Below are 19,722 nucleotides of genomic sequence, written 5' to 3'. Positions count from 1 at the left end.
GCAAAAGGAATTAAAATCGGAATGAAAACAGAGATCTGAGAATGCATATTTTTTACGGATGTGTGCAAAAGGTAAAGGCACATTTGCGATGAATGCATAAATTTTTTTTTCAGACTCAGAATTCTTTATTTGAAAACTTCTTTAATATCTGATTCTGATACCTTGCTTGTTTATCGTTTTTAAGATGTTTAATTAACACAAATAGCCACTTAGCAAAGATGCCGAAGCAGAAAGTCTGAATTGAAGATTAACGAACATCTTATAATAGAAGCACTCTCCTTAGATTAGTTTACCATGGATAAGTTCCAGTGCTGTGAAAAGGTATTTGTCCTCTTGTTTTTCTTATTCAATGTTGTCACACGCTCACATTCCAGATCAATGTCAAACTTCTAAATGAAAGATAAAAAAAAACGTATGTAAAAAAGTAATCAGCGTGTTGCTAAATCATGAAATCAAAGTCCTCAGAGTGGTGGATGTTACCACCTAGTCAGAAGTACACCATCTGTTTCAGCTTACTTTAGTCTAAAGCAATTCAAACTGAAAATGTTTTTATCAGTGAGATACAACTCTGTGTTATATTATTAGCTTAGAGTTTCACAAGAGACTGATGTTTGATCCTGCGTTGCTCAAATAACATCTGTGTTCCTATGTGGAGTTACGTTGTTTGAGTATATCTGAAAAATTCACCGCGCCTTAACAGTCCACTCTAGCTCCACCAAGAACTGAGTAAACCTTTAGATTTTGAGTAGGTTGTACAGCTGAGTAAAATATGCTTTTTCTTGTGTTTTCCAGGTCTGGTTGTTTGAAAACGATCCCGGTGGACCCACGATTAGCCGATCTGCCAAAGAAGATGACGAGGTGGATTAATACAGCAGAAATCTGAATAGCTTGTTAGTTTTCAACTACATTGAATATTTATTTATTTTGATATGAGCTCTTTTTACTGCAGGTGAAAATTGCAAATAAGAGCTTTCCAGAACTGAAGTCTTAGGGTGCATTCACACCAGCCCTGTTTAGTCCACTTTAACCAAACTCTAGTTTGTTTGCATTGGAAGCCTGATTTGCTTGGGTAGGTGTGAATGCACAAACTCTGATGGAGACCACAAAAGGAAACTCTGGTCTGCCTACAAACCTAGGTCTCTGATTAAAGTGAACTCTGGTACCGTTTGAATGCATCCTAAAGCAGAAAGCCGACTGTAGCGCAGGGCATTCTGGGTAAATACAACGAAAACAAATGTGGGAGTCTAGCACTAGCAGGAAAAATGGCTTATGCTCTTTTACCAAAGACAAAAGAGAAAATTTATAACCGCTAAAATCTGACGCTACTCCATTGTTGTCTACACTTTGTGAAGAAAGATGCGCTCAGTTTCTTCTTCAGAGGTTTTCCTGTCGGTGCAACTACTGGTGCTGCACCAAGAACTACTGAGGCGATGCACCAGTAGTTTTTGGTGTAGCGCCTCCGCAGGCGAGGAGGATGTGACCGTTTTTTTCATTTAGTTTGTATCGTTTGACACAGCGCAGTGTGAAAGTGAACTGCAACAACTGGACAGGTAACAAATGTTGCAATTTTGGTCCCAAATCAAAAAACAAAAAAATCTATTGCATACATCGAAGGGTGTAAAGACACCCTTAGATAGCCCTTTGTCTACTCTAGAACCTGCCCGACAACATGACATAGGCTAAAAGACCTCAAAAGCCAAATCATATTAAAGACTAACACATACTCCACAAGATCAGAAATTTCTTCAGGCTCTCAATACTGCAAGAACAACAAAGTGCTCTTCTGTTCTTGTTCTCAACTGTTACATGTGCAGCAGCAGGACAGATCTCTGAGACTTCCCAGTAGTTCTGCACTTAGGTTTTTGTGAAGCCCAGAGAACAGATGTTCTTGTTCTTTCCACCTCAGGAAACAGATGTCCCTGATCCTGCAGAGTGTCTATTGGCCTTGAGTTTTTCCAGAAAAGGTGAGATACAAAATCAGCGACATCTACCAGTATGGAAAGTGTTGCAAAGCCAATGCTCATGTTCTGGGACTCCACTGAACCATAATAAGAGCCATTCTCAACAAACCATTGATGATGAACTTTGCAGTTGTTCGGTTTGGGGTGCAATTATTTTTTTTTGCATAGGCTCAGGTTGGTTTGAAGTTCCTCTTATCTTTGTGAGATATGAAAATTAGTTTGATGATCTGAAACATCAAAGTATGGCCAAAAAAAAAAGAAAAAAAGAAAAAAATTGGGTTGGGGTATATTTTTTTGTTACACTGTAAAAGAAGTTGTGAAACAGAATCACAAACAATGAGTAAAAACATTAAATGAACTCCATTCCTCTATTAAACTCAATTACTTCCTGTGTGAACTTGGCCTTGATGAAAAAGAGTCCCATAATTCTGTTCTGAAGAAGAAAAAAAAAAAAAAAAACATGAACAAAAAAAAACATTGCAACATGCCCATTTTTTGGAGGAAGAAACTTTTAATACCCACAGCTCTTAATGACGGCACTGCAATTAGAGTGGCTGCATTTTTGCTCTAGCCGCGAGTCAAAGGAAAACAAATAAAGCAGCTCGATTTAGAAACCTTATTAGACTTTGAGTCCCTGAGCAATTAAAGTATTACAGCTGAAGTGCTTCTGTGAACCCAGCGATGGAAAGCATTTATAGGTGGTCTCTACTTTACTGGTGGTCTGTTACTGTTGCTTTTTTTTTTTTGCTCCTTTATTTGTGGCATTCAGCTTTGCAGACGCTCAAGTGTTTATATGTAAGTACGCTGTGAAAAGGTATTGGACAATGAAAGCTCTTGAAATTACAGTGTCTTTCAAGGGCAAATTACACACATACAAACTTTTACGGCCTGTGCTCACTATTCATGCTCCGGTTTATGGCAAAATATTACCGTGCGCGTCACAGATTTACACAAACTGTAATTATTTAGGGCCTAATTCCAGCAGGAGAAGAAAAAAGATTAAAATGAAACGCATCTCGTCTATTTTATCATTCATTCTTTAATCTTCTCACTGCAGCATTTGCCCCACGCAGTGTCTAAATTGGCTTGGCTGTGATGATGCCCTTTGCAACGCAATCTCTCCAATTTGATGCCTTATCAAATTACTAACCCAGAGGAAATTAATGGTATCATCTATGTCAAGGCATTGATGTAGTTTCACTTAGCCTGAAACACTGAGGTCCTAATTGAAAGATTAGATTCCTTTAGATTTTCTATCCATCTTTGCACTAATTACAATTGAAGAGGAAAAGTGGCTGCCCCACATGTCAATTTAACAAATAAAACCAGGTAAAGATTAGAGTGGGGGGGGGGGGGAAGATGTTTCACTCACGCAAAAAAAAAAAAAATTCAATAACACATTAATGTAATTGGCTGTAATTGGAGTAGAAGTGCTCTGCAGACAGGCAGAATTTCATTTTCTTAGATATATTTTACTTTAATGAGTTGTAATACATATCTGGACTGCAAACATTGACTGAAACCCGCAGTGCCACTAGGGGGGGTGGTGATGCTTTATGCGCTGCTGGTGAGCACATGGCTTGCTCCAAAAGTACATTCAAGAGTTGTTTCTCATTCACACACACAAGATGCAGACAGAGGGGAGGTGTCTAGGAGAAAAAATGAGGGAAAAAAGCAAAAAAAAAAAAAAAAAAAAAAAAAAAAAAAATTGGATCACGACTGCCTGAGTTGATGCTGCAGCAGCCAGTCTGCCTCGTTTAACACCGGTGTGCAGTCTCACCCTCAGCCTGTTAATACCATAATCCCCCCACTGCGATGACCTTCGCCTCCCCAGACCACTTCCGACACCTCCAGTTCGGCCACCTCTGCCCTTACCCCTCTTCTTCTCGATCACCCAGCGAGTCCCCTCCACCACAACCACCACCATAATTGACTAATGACCCCATATCAATATTTGACTGTGGTCACAGGCTTTCAGTACTGTTGTAATTTAAAGTGGATTAGTGTTCGCCTCAGCACGTTTCTTTTGGCAGCCAGCCAGTGGGACGAGCTTTTGATAACAGGTTCCTTCTTGCGTGAGTGTGTGTTTCCAGAGTATGTGTCTGTGTGGCTGGGAGTGCATGCCTGCCTTGATGTGAACTAAATAAGCTGCCCATTGCCCCACGGGACTTAGAGACACCAAAGCAACTAAAAAAAAAGTGCTGCAGTGTTTCCTGATGAGAAGATGGGAAAGCATACACACACATTTGTGGTCACAGGGTGACTAACTAACTGCCTGAGCCTGTTCCTGAGAAATGTCCCAGCCCAGTTTTGGTTGCTCTCTGACAATGACACATGAAGGTTACAGTTAATACTTGCAAAAAAACTAAAAATAAAAATCTTGGAAGACTGATATAAGAATGCTGGCAGATCAACAAAACACAAACTCAGGATTTTTTTGTGATTTATCAATTTTTACTTTCTGCACGTAATGCTAGCTATAATCAAACTGAATACAATGGCCTCAAAACTATTCATACTCCATGTATTTCATCTGAATTGTGTGCGGTGACCAACACCGAGTAGCTTACAATTGTGTAAAAAGCATTATTATTTTCATATTTTATTACAAATAAATCTAAATTAATATACCAGCTACAATCAGTACAACCAGTTGTGTTCAGAAGACACCTACAAAAGAGTTGGGGAATCTGCTGACTGGACAACTATTAGCCATGGAATCCACTAATCTGGTCATAGCGGAAGAGTGGCAAGAGAAAAAGCAAATGCGGAAGGAAGGACAAGAGGAGGTTTTGCAGTTTCCTTAAGGTCAAGTTGGGGGCGATGTGAAAGAAGATGTTCCACTCAGATAAGACAATTTAAACCTTTTGGCCTATATGCAAAACCCTAATCGTGGAGAAATAATACCAATGCTAAACAAGGTGTTGACAACATCATGATGTGGGATGCTTTTCTTCAGCAGGGACAAATAAGCTGGTCAAATGGGAAGATAGATGGAGCTAAATACAGAAAATTTTAGAAAGAAAACCAGGTAGAGGCTGCAAAATATAGCAAGAGCTACAATAGACTGGGTTTCAAACTCGAGTCCTCGAGGGTCAGTGTCCTGCAACTTTTGGACCCGTCAAAATGATTCAATCGTCTAGTTATGCACTTACATTCTACAGAGTCCTGCCAAAGACCAAATTACGTCATCCAGGTGTGTTGACACAGAGAAACAGTTAAACGTTGAAAGACAGCTGGACAACTGTGGCTTAGATAAAAGAATGTTAATGTGTTAGAATGGTCCAGTCAAAGTTCAGGACCAAATCCAATGAATAATCCGTGCCAAGACTTGAAAGCTGATGTTCACGGACGTTGTGTGTCAAATCTAAATGAACCTTCGCTGCTTTGTGAAGAAAAACCGTCAAAGAAATTCATGTGCAAAGCTGAGACCAAAAAGGCTGGTAGCTGAAGCAGCAATAAAAGGTGATTATGCAGAGTATTGATTTGCAAAACAATTTGACAACCATGTATCAGTTTACTTTCACACAATTAAAAAACTTATTGGTCTGTCACAGAACTTCTTAATATAGTACACTGAAAAAATACGTGAAAAAATGTGAGAAGTGAAACTGAAGATTCATTCAAGCCTCTCAAGTTATGTTAATGAGAGCAAATTTTAACTGAATTCTTACTTGATTTATCTATCTTCACTCTATTAAGATTTATGGACTCCTCTCCTCCTGTTTTATGTCTGCGTTGCTGGTCCAGACTTGTCAGGATACACCGTCTGCCTCTCTGCTGCACTAAACAAACCATCCAGCTGAACTATGGCAGTGCGGAGACACACAGACAAGACAAACAGAGCGAGTAAAAAAAAAAGAAAAAAGAAAAAGACTTTGAATCTTACTTTGTACCCTGCGCGGGTGCTTTCTGCATGCAGAGCACGCGGGCGGTGTTTATCTCACTTGCCGGTGGAATGTTTGTGTAACCGAACCTTACGCTGATCGAGTTCAAATCACGGGAAGGATAATTAAAAACATGTTGATCCCTTCAGTCACGGCAAAAGGGGGCAGATTTATTAATGATACTCTTGCGGCAGTGGCGGACTGCGTGCTGCAACTGAAGAGATGGCGACATTGCTGGAAATCATTGGTTAGATTGTCGTTTACCTGCAGGCCCGTGCCGGCATGAGTGGTCTTTCATGTAAATGAATTTGTCTAGAGAATGAGAGAAACGAGAGACAGAGGGAGGAGTGTGAGATTGAATTAATAGCTTCAGGTCATGTGGGGGTACAGGGGGATAATGATTTCTTCATGGACATAGAGTCAAATGGCCCGGGCATCTTGTTCTGTTCTTTGAAGGAAGAATGAATGAAAGGGTGAAACAATACATGGAACAGGGGCATTTGCTGAATATGTAAATGTATATGCTTTTACGACACAGTCTACATGGCAATAACGCTTCCAAATGACCCACTTTGCATTTACGCAATGCAAATTTTCCCAACACGCCGTAAGATCTCATCGATTGAGTTGTGTGCCCATATGTTGAACATAATTTCCTTACAATATTGAAATATTTTGACATGCCGAGGTGAAAACCAGTTGTTTCCACACTATTTTTCCGTCTGTCCAGTCAAGGTTTAGCTTAGTCAAATGCCTGTTCTGCTTCCAAAACAAGATATGCCCCTCAAGCATTAACTGTAAAGCTCCCTCAGACAAAGATCCAGGTGTTTCAGAGGCTGCGTCAAAACCTGGAGGTCAATGCCTTTGCGCGTTGTTTTGTGAAGTGAGCCTCCTTGGACACGTGAACATAAAAAGACAAACCTCCAAATTCCAACAGCCCATGCCGAAAGAGCCCCATGGGGGTCTGGAAGCAACAGAGAGGAGGGTCCTCGTCCAGGGTCTAATGATGGGAACAGTGCCGAGGTGAATCCGTCTTTTTGTTCATTGTGGATAAAGGGGACTTTTGAGAGGCAGAGTGCGTTTTTGTTCAAGGGAGGGCCATCGAAAGCTGCAGGCCATGCTTGTTCTGAGCTGCGTTGTTTTGGTACGTGGGGGGTGCAGGAGTTTGGACACGGACAGGGGACAGAGTTACTTGCTCCAGGGAGAGAAATATGCTGCTGCAAGAATGTTGGAAGCAGGACAGCGTATCATCTGTCTGAGAGAGAGAAAGAAGTGGGAGAGAGTAAGATGGGGTAATAGAAAGAAACAGATGGAACGCGGGTAGAAAGTGAGACAGAGAAGGAAAGGTGTGAAGGTGCTTTATGGGGTACTTAGTGGCTCATGTATCCAGGCTACTGTCATCTCAAGACATCCATTGTGACATCTGCGGCTGAATAATTTTGATTTTTACCTCCGAGATAATCCGGAAATGTTTCAATTTTTAACTACTAAAATAACTGAGTAAGTGACTCTACATCTCTGTGACAAGCACTTGCTATTCAGCATGACCGAGAGATTGCTTCAGGCAGCCGGCAGTGAACTCTCCATGCTCTCTGACCTGTCTGACCTGTCCAACAGTTCCACTTCCACAGAGCAGCTCTGATTGATGGGCCTTCAGGAACTCGAGATTGCTCCCTGTGTCCTGGGTAGAGGGTGAACAGGAATTTGGCCATTTCTACCTGACACCTAATCATTGCAAAAGATCTGAAGGAGACTGTGGTTCATTGTTGTCCTCTGAGCCAATACAGTGATTTTAAAAGAGTCTCGGATGTATTTACCAGTTTGTTTTTGTAATTCATTTGATTTTGATTTGTTTTTTTTATGTGGTTTGGATTTCAAGAAGCCTATCTCATCTGAAACTACTGCTTGAGAAAGATTGGCAAGTCCACACTTTTTATAGCCATGTGCAAGTTTCTGGCTTAATTCTGGCTGTATGTCAAACCACTCTTCCTGGCTGAACTTGGCTCTTTTTCATGCCATGGACCCAACCATTAAATATATTCCATGTATTATCCACAAGGTGGATGTCAAGACTTTAGGGAGGCCATTCAAGAAGCGTAATATAAATCATTCAAAACTAAATCTGATGCGTCTTTGGACCTCTGTCTCATTGGCAATCCCAACTGTGTCCAAGTTCCAACATCTTACCCAGTCTTTATCATCTAATAAAAATAATTTAGTAACGAAGGTCAAGAACAATTCAGAAACTGATGGAAAACTGGGGTCACACTCCACAATGATGCAAGCTTTACATCCCTGTGGCCTGATATGGCAGCAAACAAAAATTGAGCCCTCCGCCACCAAAAGATCAGCGTGTTCAATGTTCATTTGCAGCTATGGCAACCCAAATGGCTTCTGGAGAAAAGTCTTCTTGTCAGACAAGCCAACAATCAAGTTGAAGAACACTGGATCAACATCATAGAGAGGATAGAGTGCTTTGAACAAACTCTACAAAAGTGGTTTTGAAGTGAGTTAATGGTAAACTTGTAAATTACCTCGACCGTTTAGCTTAAAAGCTGGTTCCTTGGCAGGAAACCAAGCAGTATAACTAAACTCTGCCAATTCTGCCAAACAGAGCAAACAAATATTCATCCAGAATGATGGTAGGTCCATGTTGATAACTACAAAAAGTATCTGCCTTCTCAAAAGTCTTTATAAGACATTTAGCGCAATAATAATTGTTGTGAATGTTTATATTAAGGCCTGTAAGGGTATTTTTTACACTGGGTGAATTAGAGAACATGTACAATTTATGGGCTTTCCATACAAATCCCATAAATTATTATATTTACGTCAATGATGAGCTTATGTACATGACTGACCTCAACTGTTTTCTAGTATTTCATACAATTATGAAGCAATTTGTAAGAGTTTATTGTGGAAATCAAGAAGTAAACTAGATGACTTATTTCACCATCACATGTTTAACATTGCACCTGCACTAGATGAAAGACATGAGAGCCTCGCACTGGTGTAGCTGTTAAATGACCCTGTGGGGATTTTTCTTTGGTCTTTTAACTTTTCAATTGATTGTCAAGCCCCTAAGCTCTTAAAGCATCTATTAATTTGTAAAGGAGCACTGGTCTCTTCCACAGCTCATTGTAATTGATGAGATCACATGGCTTTTTCAAACGGCAGAGCCAGACAGGTCCCTTAGAAGTAAGCGGTGAGATGCCCGTAAAGCCGTCTGTCCTGTCAAAACAAGTTCTAATGTGTTTAAAAATAGGTTACACATGCTGTGGGACATGTACATAGTGAACAAGATGTTCTGGAAGACTTTGCTTTAAGGTTAAAAAATTAGCTTAATCCATGTTTGAACACTTTGCAACATTAATATCTCTAAAATGTGTCTCTCCTCATCTTACAAGGCAGCATATCATGGTTTAATGTAATGTTGCACAGTCAATTAACACATCGATGCTCAGTCAGCCACAGCGCTCGGAGGTCAGAAGTCTTGGTCTGTATTGTGTGAGGCTCAGTAAGACAAAAGCTGAGGTAGTCCCGCAGAAAATCTGTCTACAGTGATCCCTCGTTTTTCGCAGGGGTTGTGTTCCGAAAATAACCCTCGATAAGTGAAATCTGCGAAGTAGTTACCTTTAGTTTTTACAATTATTATACAGCATAATTAAATACTCTACATTAAATCCAAAGAACAAAACCTGTTTTCAGGTCAGTGGATGTGCGTGTTCATCAATCGGGCCTTAATGTGATCCGGAGTCATGTCATTAAAGCCATCTTCTCCAACCTGCCCCGCAAGATTCACAGCTGGATCTACGGCAGAGCCACAGTTTTTTCCAGCAGGCATTCAAAGTTTTCAGCTTTCATCTCCTGAATGGCAAATCTGTATTAATTATGTTTAAATACCGTAACGTTATTGGCACACAGGTAGAGAAGGAGCTCGGAGACTGTTTAGCCAATCAGGACGCAGAACACAATCCACTGTGAAAAAAAACAGCGAGACTGCGAAAGGTGAACCGCATTATAGTGAGAGATCACTGTATTGTGCTTATAAGTCAGTCAGAAAAAACAGAAACGTCATTATATAATAGGCCTATTGTACAGTGTATGGGCTTCTTGAAGTTATTGGTGATCATTTTAATACTCCAATGCGTTTATGCTGGGTAAATCTTCCTTCAAAGGACATAACAATGCACACAGTCAACTGTAAAAGGCAAATTAACGCTAATAATAGCTTTGATTTGAGCGCTAATTGCCGTAATCCATAAAGCATCCTCCCAGATGACATCATGTGAAGGCTGTCAAGTATCCGAGAAGCATGAAAGAGATTCAGAAAGAGCTAATAACCTCTGACAAAGTATATAAAATGATTGAATGACTTCCCCGTAGACGAAGCTGCTGTGTGGATAAGCTTGGACATGCAGGAATGTTGAGTATTTGGTTCTACACTGAAACATACATATAGCTTTTCAAAAACACAACTCTCCCGTTCTCGCTTGCATGACCCTCTGTTAACATGGCCATGAGTTACATTACAGGGGTCGCCTCAAAAATGATTTGAATTCATCTCCCCCCCAACCTATGATTATTTATCACATGTAAAATAGGCTGGGACACGGTGATGTATGTTATCGGCAGTGACAATGATAAGCAGGACAATAATTACACAAAGCCCAGCTCATCCATCACAGTCACTTATCACTTAAACAATCAGGCATTAAACAGACAAAGGCGTGGAGACGAGAGGAAAGATGCAGGACTGGGATTGTTGCCCCGTACCTCTGTCAAAGCACATCCAGCCCTGTTGCTTTTGCACACACTGTGTCATGGGGGCTTTTGGTGGGTCACTGTGCAGTGCTTCCACAGATGTGAAGGAATTATGCTCCAGTTTCAAGAGATAATCCATGAGAAAGAAATGCACTCATTGACTAGGGTTTTTATCTGATGAAAAGTCATGGGAACAAATCAAATAAGTGTGACTTAAAGAGGAATAATAGGAAGTTTCTAAACTGCCCCTCCCAGAAAAACAAAAAACAAAAATCAATCTACCAGATAACGCATAAACTTCCAACAAGGCAACGGTTCTTTTTAACACCACAGAAAGAAAAAAAAGTTCCATTATATATTGAAACCAGTGGAAAGTCCTTTAAATGAGATGACTGAGAAAATTCATACTGACCCATATTTGCAAAGAGTAGTGCAACCCGTTGCCTCCCTAAGATCTCTATTTATTAAGTTTCAGGTCTGTTTGATGGCCAATCAGAGACAGTACCGCCATGGTTACTGAACCAGCTTTTGGTACCTTTGAGTGGACAGGTGTCAGTCTTATTGGAAAAAAGTAGAAGGACTCATGAAGTTCTCTAAAACATCCTGGTTGAAGGCTAAGTTGACTGTGTACTTCAGAAAACCCAGTAGTCCAACTTTTTCTACAATTTACTATTTTTCCTAGATGTACCTATAAAATTCAAACGTACAATAAAACAGATCTTTCTTGCAAAATTTGGAATTAAGTCTTACAAATTTTTAAGTAATACACATTTATTTCCAATGAGCGACAAATTATGACTTTCTTTGTTAAAAATCCAGATTATTTAGACTTTAAGTGTGACGATAACAACTAGTCAGTCAAGAGGCAAAACCAAAAGTGGACTTCTGCTGCTCTAATCAGAAAAAAATGTAAGTACTTAGGTGTTACATAAGTATAAGCTTCAGATTTTTAAGCTATTCCACTGTTCTATTGGGTTTTGTTTTACTAAGATTATCATTTACATGGGAAAAGATTACTGGAGGCAGAGAATAGAACATGTAGTGTTTATATATCAACTGGGAAATGAAGGCAATGCAAAGATGTTATAAAAGAGTTCACTTAAATCATTATATCATTTTTATTTATTTATCTGCATTTCTTTTACATCAGACAGTCAATGGCAAGACATTAAGTTTTCAGCAAGGACTTCAAACAGGAAGCTTATTGATGGTGCAGAGTCACTGAGTATCTTTATAAATAATTATAAGTTTCTCTGTAAACAGCTGTTCAACATCAACACAAAAGTTTAATAAAACAGCTTTTTCCATAAATTGTAAAAATGGTTTTGAGCTTGGAGATTATTTCAGATGGGAGCGACTGTGGTCTCACTCTGACCATTCAAGCTCGGCACGCAATAATTTCGATTTATATTAAACAAATATACCAGGAGAAACTTTTTTACAATAGGTTAGATATTAACTGCTTATAACATTTGAACGGAAACTTTTTATATAAATTGTGACTAGCCCTTTATTTTGACGAGACAAAACTTGAAATTCATTCCAATAAAGCTACTACAACCTAAAAGTAAATGCTAAAATTTCTCACCTTACCCGCTTCCTGATTCACTTTTATCAAAATGACCCTATACTAATTGGATTTTTACTTTATGCATGTACTTTTTGGTTCCTGTGTGTATGCGGTGGATTGCCTCGACATGTCACTGATCATGAACTTGAACCCCAAAGCCCACGGCCACAGAGCGGAGATAGAAACTGGAGACTGCACAGCTTGAGCGACAGAAAGAGTGAGCTTCTCCAGCAGCAAGAGGTCAGAGGTTACCTAAATACTCAGAGAGCCCCCTGGGCTGGGTTGATCCACTCTGGGGTAATGAGGTTGACACCTCCTGGGACTTGTAACCCTTCAACCCCGGACCATCGATATATTGGCCTGTTGGGAGAAAAGAGGACATTTATCCAAAGAGGCAACCAGAACTGCAGTAAGGCAGAGACACAAGGTATCTGACCTTTTGTCCAGCACCGTGAAATATAAGACTAAACACCATCGGCTTAACGTATCATTTACAGTAGAAAGCCGAGAGACTGAATGACCTAATGGAGGGAAAATGGTAAAAAAAAAAAAAAAAAAAAAAACTGCAGAAAAAAAAGAGAGTGAAGAGCAAACATCTGCTTCATTCAAGTAAAAAAAATAAATAAAATAAATGCACTTTACAGCAGAGTTTTATTCCCTTGTTTATTGCTGAAGGATTGTGAATAAGTTTCCTTTGAACAAGATGGATCATTAAAGTAATGGTGTACTGTGGTTTTGTTCTTTTTCTGCTTAGATGTTTCTTCTTTTTAATACAAATTTCTATCTGTGTCTTTGTCTCTCCTGAGAGCCGCTTTTGCTCTACTTACCAGGAAACACTTTCTAGATATGCAAATGTATTGAAACAAGAAAGAGTGAAAAAAGTGAGTATGTGTGCGTGGGAGAGAGAGGGAGGCATACTGTTGAATTTGTTTTAACACTGGCAAATCAGGGACAACTATGTGTCTCAAGGCAACATGTGTGTCTCTGAGAACATACATGACATTTTTGGGGGGGATTTGTGTGCATACTTGCATTAAATCTGAACTGGTAAATTTAGTTTGTAGGGTTTTTCAGTAGGTTTAAGCTGCAACTTTATTCATTTTTCTACGTTAAACTACAATATGTGTTTAATCTTTAATAAAATTTCAGTCTGCATTTTATACAATTTACAAACATATTTATGAACCATTTAAATTTTTTTCTAATGTCTAAAATAGAACATCACAAAGTCGTCATGCATGATTACAAGTAGAAAAATAAGGACACATCTTATACATTTAACAATAAACAAGAATTCAATAGTGTGAATTTTTGTATTGCAATATTCCATATATAATCCTGAAAAGACTACCCAAAGGTTAAAGATCTGGTGGTGGCAGAATTATGCCAAAAAGGGAAACTTTATTTGGGGACTAAAAAAAAAAGACTGTTTGGACTTGAGGGGTAAATGGATGGAGTGAAATTCAGGACAATCCTGGAAGGAAATCTTTTGGAAGTTACAAAGAACTATATTCAAATATATTTATGTGTTAAAAAGGCCTAGTCAAACTCCAGCTGAGAATCTGTGGGGTGACTTAAACAGTTAGGTTCACAGAAACTTTCTGTCCAGTGACTTATGTTGGGTTTGTTAACAAGAGGATTGGGGATCAGTTTTAGATTCTAGGTGCGCAGAGCTGGCAAATATATGGAAGATGCTTCACAATTATTTATTTAATAAACAAAAACCTCTGCGAGACATTGAAGTTTGTGGTTGCAATCTGACACAATCTGAAAAACCTCAAACGTCGTGAACGATTTTGCAAAGCGGTGTACAATTATTGACAGGAAATCAAATCTGTTTCCTCCAAACACGTTTATAGACAGATGGACACAACATGTTTGAAAGGAGCAGCCATCCCCCAGAAAGGTCTTTGTGAGCTCAGAACCGGTATGTTTCTTCACGGCAAAAGCAAACAGCAATTGTTAATTCGAGCTTGTGCATCAGCGAAGCAGCTTTCTGAGATCTCACCTTAGTGACCCGTGTCAGAAAGTCAATAACGAGACATACGCCGCTCTTCACTGGAGGCCCGGTGAGCCACTTTAGAAGCCAATTTCCTTCACAGTCATTAGCTAACTGCTAAATCACGACCCAGGCATGGCTAAATAACAGAGCCTGATTAAAGCACAAAAGCAGGTGATTAGAAATTACAGGAAACATGTTGTATTTTTTTACGCAAACTCGTTCCGAGTGGAAAGTGAGCATATGTTCGAAAATGAGCCTGTAAAGTGATTTTGGATTTCTCCCACCACCCCTCAACAGCGCTGGCAGCGAGTGTCATTCAAGATGTGGCCTTTCCACACTCATAAAGAACACATAAAACACACATTGTGCACTCGTTAAGTACTTACAGAGGTGAGATTTATGTGCCGAGGTCTGGTTTTCCAAATAGAGACCGGCGCTGTCTATTGAAATGCCTGTGATATATTTAAAAAGCGCTCTGGCATGAATGCAAATATGATTGCGTAAAACAGGGGAATTATATTTCCTTTGACAAAGGAGAGTATGAATGAAGAGGGTCCCAATGCAGAATCCTGTTCAGGCAATTACAGCGGATATAAAAAGTCTGCACACCCCATGTTAAGAGCCTTGTTGTTGTGATGTAGAAAAATTAAACCATAATAGATGATAGCAGATCTTTTTCCAACTTTACTGTGAAATGTACAATATACAAGTCAACTATAACAGAAAAAAAACATCTGGGAAGAACAAACTCATACTTTTGATTCAACTCCAGGACACTTGATAATATCCAGCAACTCTCACCAAATCACCTTTCAAACGTTCTCCTAATCACTCATACTGGGAAGAGATCTCTTGTCCATCTAACATCTGTGACGTTCTAGTTCAGCACTCCACCTGAGCCATTCCAAAGTTTACATTTTCTTCTGGGAAAGTTATTCTTTTGTTGTTTTGGATGTATGCTTGGTCTCACTACGACTGTGATGGCTGCAGTTACAGCCACACAACTGTGGTAATATTCACTCTCACCATACTCAATATGTTTATCTCACATATATTTGGATTTCTTTAAGTTTAGGATTTAATTTACAGAATAATTGGTTTTGTTTAGAAAGCAACACATCACATTGTATTCTGGAATAAGTGCGCACATTCTAGTTTATATTGTTGTGTTTTGCTTGATTTAATCTTTGTTGTTTCTGAGTTTCTTAAGCGCTGGCTGCCCCAATCCTTAGGAGAGCAGAGAGGTGGAGAAGGGGTGGAGCAAGCCATCTGAGACTGCAAATTGGTTCACACCATTACTCATCATCCAGAGGGGGGGAATGGGATTTTGTTATGTTAGTTTTAGTTAGGTTTTTGTGTATTTTCCCCTTTGTGTGTTGTATGTGGCCTGATCAGCCAGCATTTAAGTCCCCTTTTGTCTCTGTTTGTTAGGTCTGTTTTTTTGAGTTAGTCTGAGTTGATGTCTGTTACTTTGACCTCTTTTATGGGCCCAAATTTTGTCATTTTTTCTTATTATTCACCCAAGTTTTGTTTTGGGTTAAATAAAAACAATTATTTTGACTTTAAACCGGTGCCTGGCTGTTCCTTAACTGCTCGGTCCATCACAACGACTCTAGAAAATAAAATAACTCTTCTTGTTCAGCTTCCTAACAAACATTAGAGGGTTTTGGGTCGAAATGGACTAGTATTTAGAGTATCTAGCACTGTGATTAATCACAATTTATCACTATGCCTAACTTTGAAAGCTTAAATATAAATAAGCATAAAGTTGTGGTTCTTACAGGAATGGAGCTCTGGGCAAGCTCCTTCCTTCTGCTGCACTCCAACCAGTTAAAATGCAACAAATGTTTTTGTTTTTTTCTTTGTATTGCAGCAAAACAGCTCAACAGTAACTAAGGGAAACTGACTTCTCTACTCATGCATGCAAGTAGAAGCAACCTTGTTCAGGAGACAACCGACATATTTTATACAGTTATTAATGTGTCTTTTAACACATGTATTCCTGTGGATCATTTTTGTGCCCTTCATAAAATATCATGTTGACCTACTGTGACCTTTTTACAAGCTCTGGTTAAATCGTGCAATTAAGGAACATGTTAAGAAAATCATAACAGGATTGCTCAACTTTATTTACAGTTCACTGATTTACAACAACTGAGGGCTTCAAAGAAGACTGAATACTGGGAATTAATCAACACATGTTTTAACAAGGGATTAGTATAAAACTGTATACTCTTGTCACAGTTATTTCAGCTTATTTTATCTTGTTTTCCTCCTTAGTAGATTAGCTCATTAATTGTGTCAATTTTTTCTGAAATGATTTTGAAACATCTCAAAAACCTGGCATTTTAACAAGGACCAGTAGCCTTGGTTTTTAACTTGTTACAGAACAAATATAAAATGGGTAGCATGGGTTTCATTCAATGATGTTGTGTGGAGTGATTAACAACTGGCAGTCTAAGACTGAAGACGGAAAAAAAAAAGTTCTCAGCAGAGATTTTAGCAAAAAGTGGGCAAGTGTCAATGTGGCCAATAGCCGTTTCAAAACAACTTTAATCTTAAACAGTTCATAAGGATACAACAGATGATTTACATGCTTTTACCTACCTTCATCTGGTTACTGCAACTCCACAAAATCCCATTATAAGAAATTCAAGCCACCCTTTTAAAACACTTCAAGGCATGCACTCAAGAAAAAGCCAACAGGAATCCAATGAGAGTCCAAAGAACAGGTACTGGCATGACAAAAACCAAACAGAAGGAAACAGAGGAAAACCCATACAACAGAAACTAGGCAGTATATACACAACAGGAGCTAATAATAATGAACAGGTGTGTAATTCATGAAGATCAGACGAATGACAAGTGAGACAGACTTCAACTAGAGAGTTGTAAAAACTAAAAGTGAAAGAGAGTGAACAAAACCTTAGCTATATTTGAAAAAAAAAAAAGTTGAATTTAGGGGTATACCGGTACACAAACAAATCACAGTTTTGCACAACAAGAAAAAGTACCCTTCAATGTTTTCTACTGTTACCTGGCAACCTTGGATGGGCTGAGGGTAATGTGGTAATTTTGTCATCTCAACATGACACTGCAATAAAGAAAAGAAGAGACACACAAGTTTAGCTTCTATTAGCATCTAACAGGAAGGTTTATTCTTCTTCTGTGTAATCTACATACTCCTTCACTTCATATCAAATATGTTAGGTATCACTGAGTAACTGCAGTAGATAACCCTTCAATTGAGTACATTACCAATGGTTATAATACCCCTTTAAACCAAACGAGAATTCTTTTAACATGCTTCGTTTAACATTACATTATCAATTTTATCAATTAAAATCTATTCACAGATGGCTTTTAATTCTCCAAACCATATTAGTTGTCAAGTTAGTGCTTTAACTCAAATTCCTTGTCCCTTTTTCTCAGACCTTTTGTATTTTCAACTATCAAAATAAAAATATATGAATTGGCTTTTAACCATTTGAGTAGCTTTTAGAATTTTTATTCTGTACAGATAAAATATACTTTAATATTTAAGCATTTCAGCTTTTAATTGTACCGACTGTTTTAACAGAACAATATTTTAACTCCTACACAAAAACTGAAAAAAAGTGTAAGGCTCCTTTAATGCTGTGTCTCTTTACTAAGTTTCACACATGGGCAGCCATATGGTTTCTCTGGCTTTTGCAATAAAAAAAAAAGTACATTTTACAAAAAGACACCACGGTTCTTTTGTGTGAGAACCGTTCAAAAAAGCGCAAAGTAATGAATTCAGTAGACCTTTTCTGTTTCTCAACTAGCTCAACACACGTACAAAGTCCGATAGCATTAGCATTAATTAGCCTCCAGAAATATATGCCGTTTTCTACACAATACTAATCAGAAACTGTATAACGTGGCTTACTATTTGACTATGGATTCAATAACCTCTTCAACTCTTAAAGGAAACCAATATATATGCATCAAAAAGCATTTTTACTGACCTGTGATATAGGAAAGATGACACGAACTTCCTTCAGCTTCGTATCTAAGGGAAGGTTTATTCTTCTTCTGTGTGCCCAACCTTCTCTATCCCATCAATGCGACAGGCGCCCCCTTAGCTGTTGTATGTGGAATCGCACAGAAAATTTAAAATAACACTAAAGAACTTAAAACAACAAGAAATTAAGGATAGTAAAAGAAAAAATGGTGTTGGGGTCCCTATTTTTATACTTGGTGTTTTCATTACTTATAATATGGATCTAAAGACAAATAAGTTGGACAAGTGTAGTTTTAAGACAATAAGATACAATTGAATTAAATAATATAAAGCGCTTAACTACAATTTAAAAAAATATTCATGAGGGCTTGTTTCAACTTCACTTTTCTAAATTTGAAAAGAAAAATTTAATTAAATGTTGAACACTCACCAACATGACATCGTTTCACCAATATTTGTAAATCAAGGCATACATCCAGCAATGACGCTCCGCTGTTACCATTGGTCACCAGGCAACCAAATGTTTTTTCACTTTGCTGTTTAAGAGCCAAGGAGTATGATTTCACCCTCCTCCATTCCTGTATTGCTTTGGTGTGAAGTACTGGAGTCATTAGCCCCCATTTATTCATTTTTTGACACAAGCAAGGGATGAAAACAGGATCAGCTATGACCAAGGTATTCTTGGTTTGAATGGATGTACCAAACTAGGACTTTTGTACAGCAAAAGTAAAGCTTAAGAGCTGTTCTGTGACAATTTAATATGTTACATGAGTACAGTCCTGAAGTCATAAAAGAATGGGCAATGGGCTCAAATGAAAGATTTTAGTATGATTTTTTTTTTATTTTTGTCAACTTTTAGACTAACTGAGTTAAAATCATTTGACAGCAAGGATGAGCTTCAGGTTTCTATTCTACTTCTCATTTCTCTTAGTTATAGATCTCTTTTAAAGAAATTGATTAGACTTTTTTGAAGTGAAGTTTTGTGGCAAATTATGAATAATAACTTCATCACCTGTAGTAAACAGATGTCATGTCACAGTGATAAGACCCTTTTCGTTGATTTTGCAAATGTAAAATAGTGGACAATGTTCATATTCTTGGGATACAACACTATATCAAGAGATAAACTATTGACTAAGACCTAATCAGTGTCTTTGATTGGTTGCAACTCGTTCATCCACTTCACTTTAAAAGCAGAGTGAAATTTGAAATTTTCAAACAAGCTGTCAATTGTGACATGATATGGAAGATGGTATGCAGCTGTGACTTTCTAGGTCTCATTGAAGTTTGGAAAGTAATCATTTCACACTGATGATCAGTTGATCGAGCCAACTGATACAGGCAGTAGCCCCTACACCAGTAAATCTGCATAGAAACCAAGGCTGCACAATATAGCTACAATATTTTCTCATTGCAATGTCAAGATGTGCAACACTGATCCCGCAAAAGAGTGTTTGTAATGCAAAATATGTTGCTTAAAACATGAGGAGTTCACCCTTTGTATACTAATAGGATATTCAGCCTGTTGGATGGAGACTCATAGCAATAGATAA

At 38.4% G+C, this 19,722-nt stretch overlaps 1 long non-coding RNA gene across 1 annotated transcript in view; it reads right to left on the bottom strand.

The window, feature by feature from the left end:
- The window catches only part of LOC106956901 (uncharacterized), a 62,903-nt gene extending 45,565 nt beyond the window's left edge, over positions 1-17,338 (bottom strand). The window contains exons 1-2 of the long non-coding RNA XR_001426851.1: positions 17,222-17,338; positions 12,435-12,542 (exon numbers count right to left, since the gene is read on the bottom strand). This is a non-coding gene — a long non-coding RNA (uncharacterized LOC106956901). The remainder of the gene's footprint in view (positions 1-12,434; positions 12,543-17,221) is intronic.
- Positions 17,339-19,722: the final 2,384 nt, after the last annotated feature.

The sequence above is a fragment of the Poecilia latipinna genome, unplaced genomic scaffold (assembly GCF_001443285.1).
Source record: "Poecilia latipinna isolate Pla-1442-1.1 unplaced genomic scaffold, P_latipinna-1.0 Scaffold854, whole genome shotgun sequence".
Lineage (NCBI taxonomy): Eukaryota > Metazoa > Chordata > Actinopteri > Cyprinodontiformes > Poeciliidae > Poecilia > Poecilia latipinna.
The sequence above is the reverse complement of the archived record's forward strand: the minus strand, read 5'-3'. Positions and strand labels throughout refer to the sequence as shown.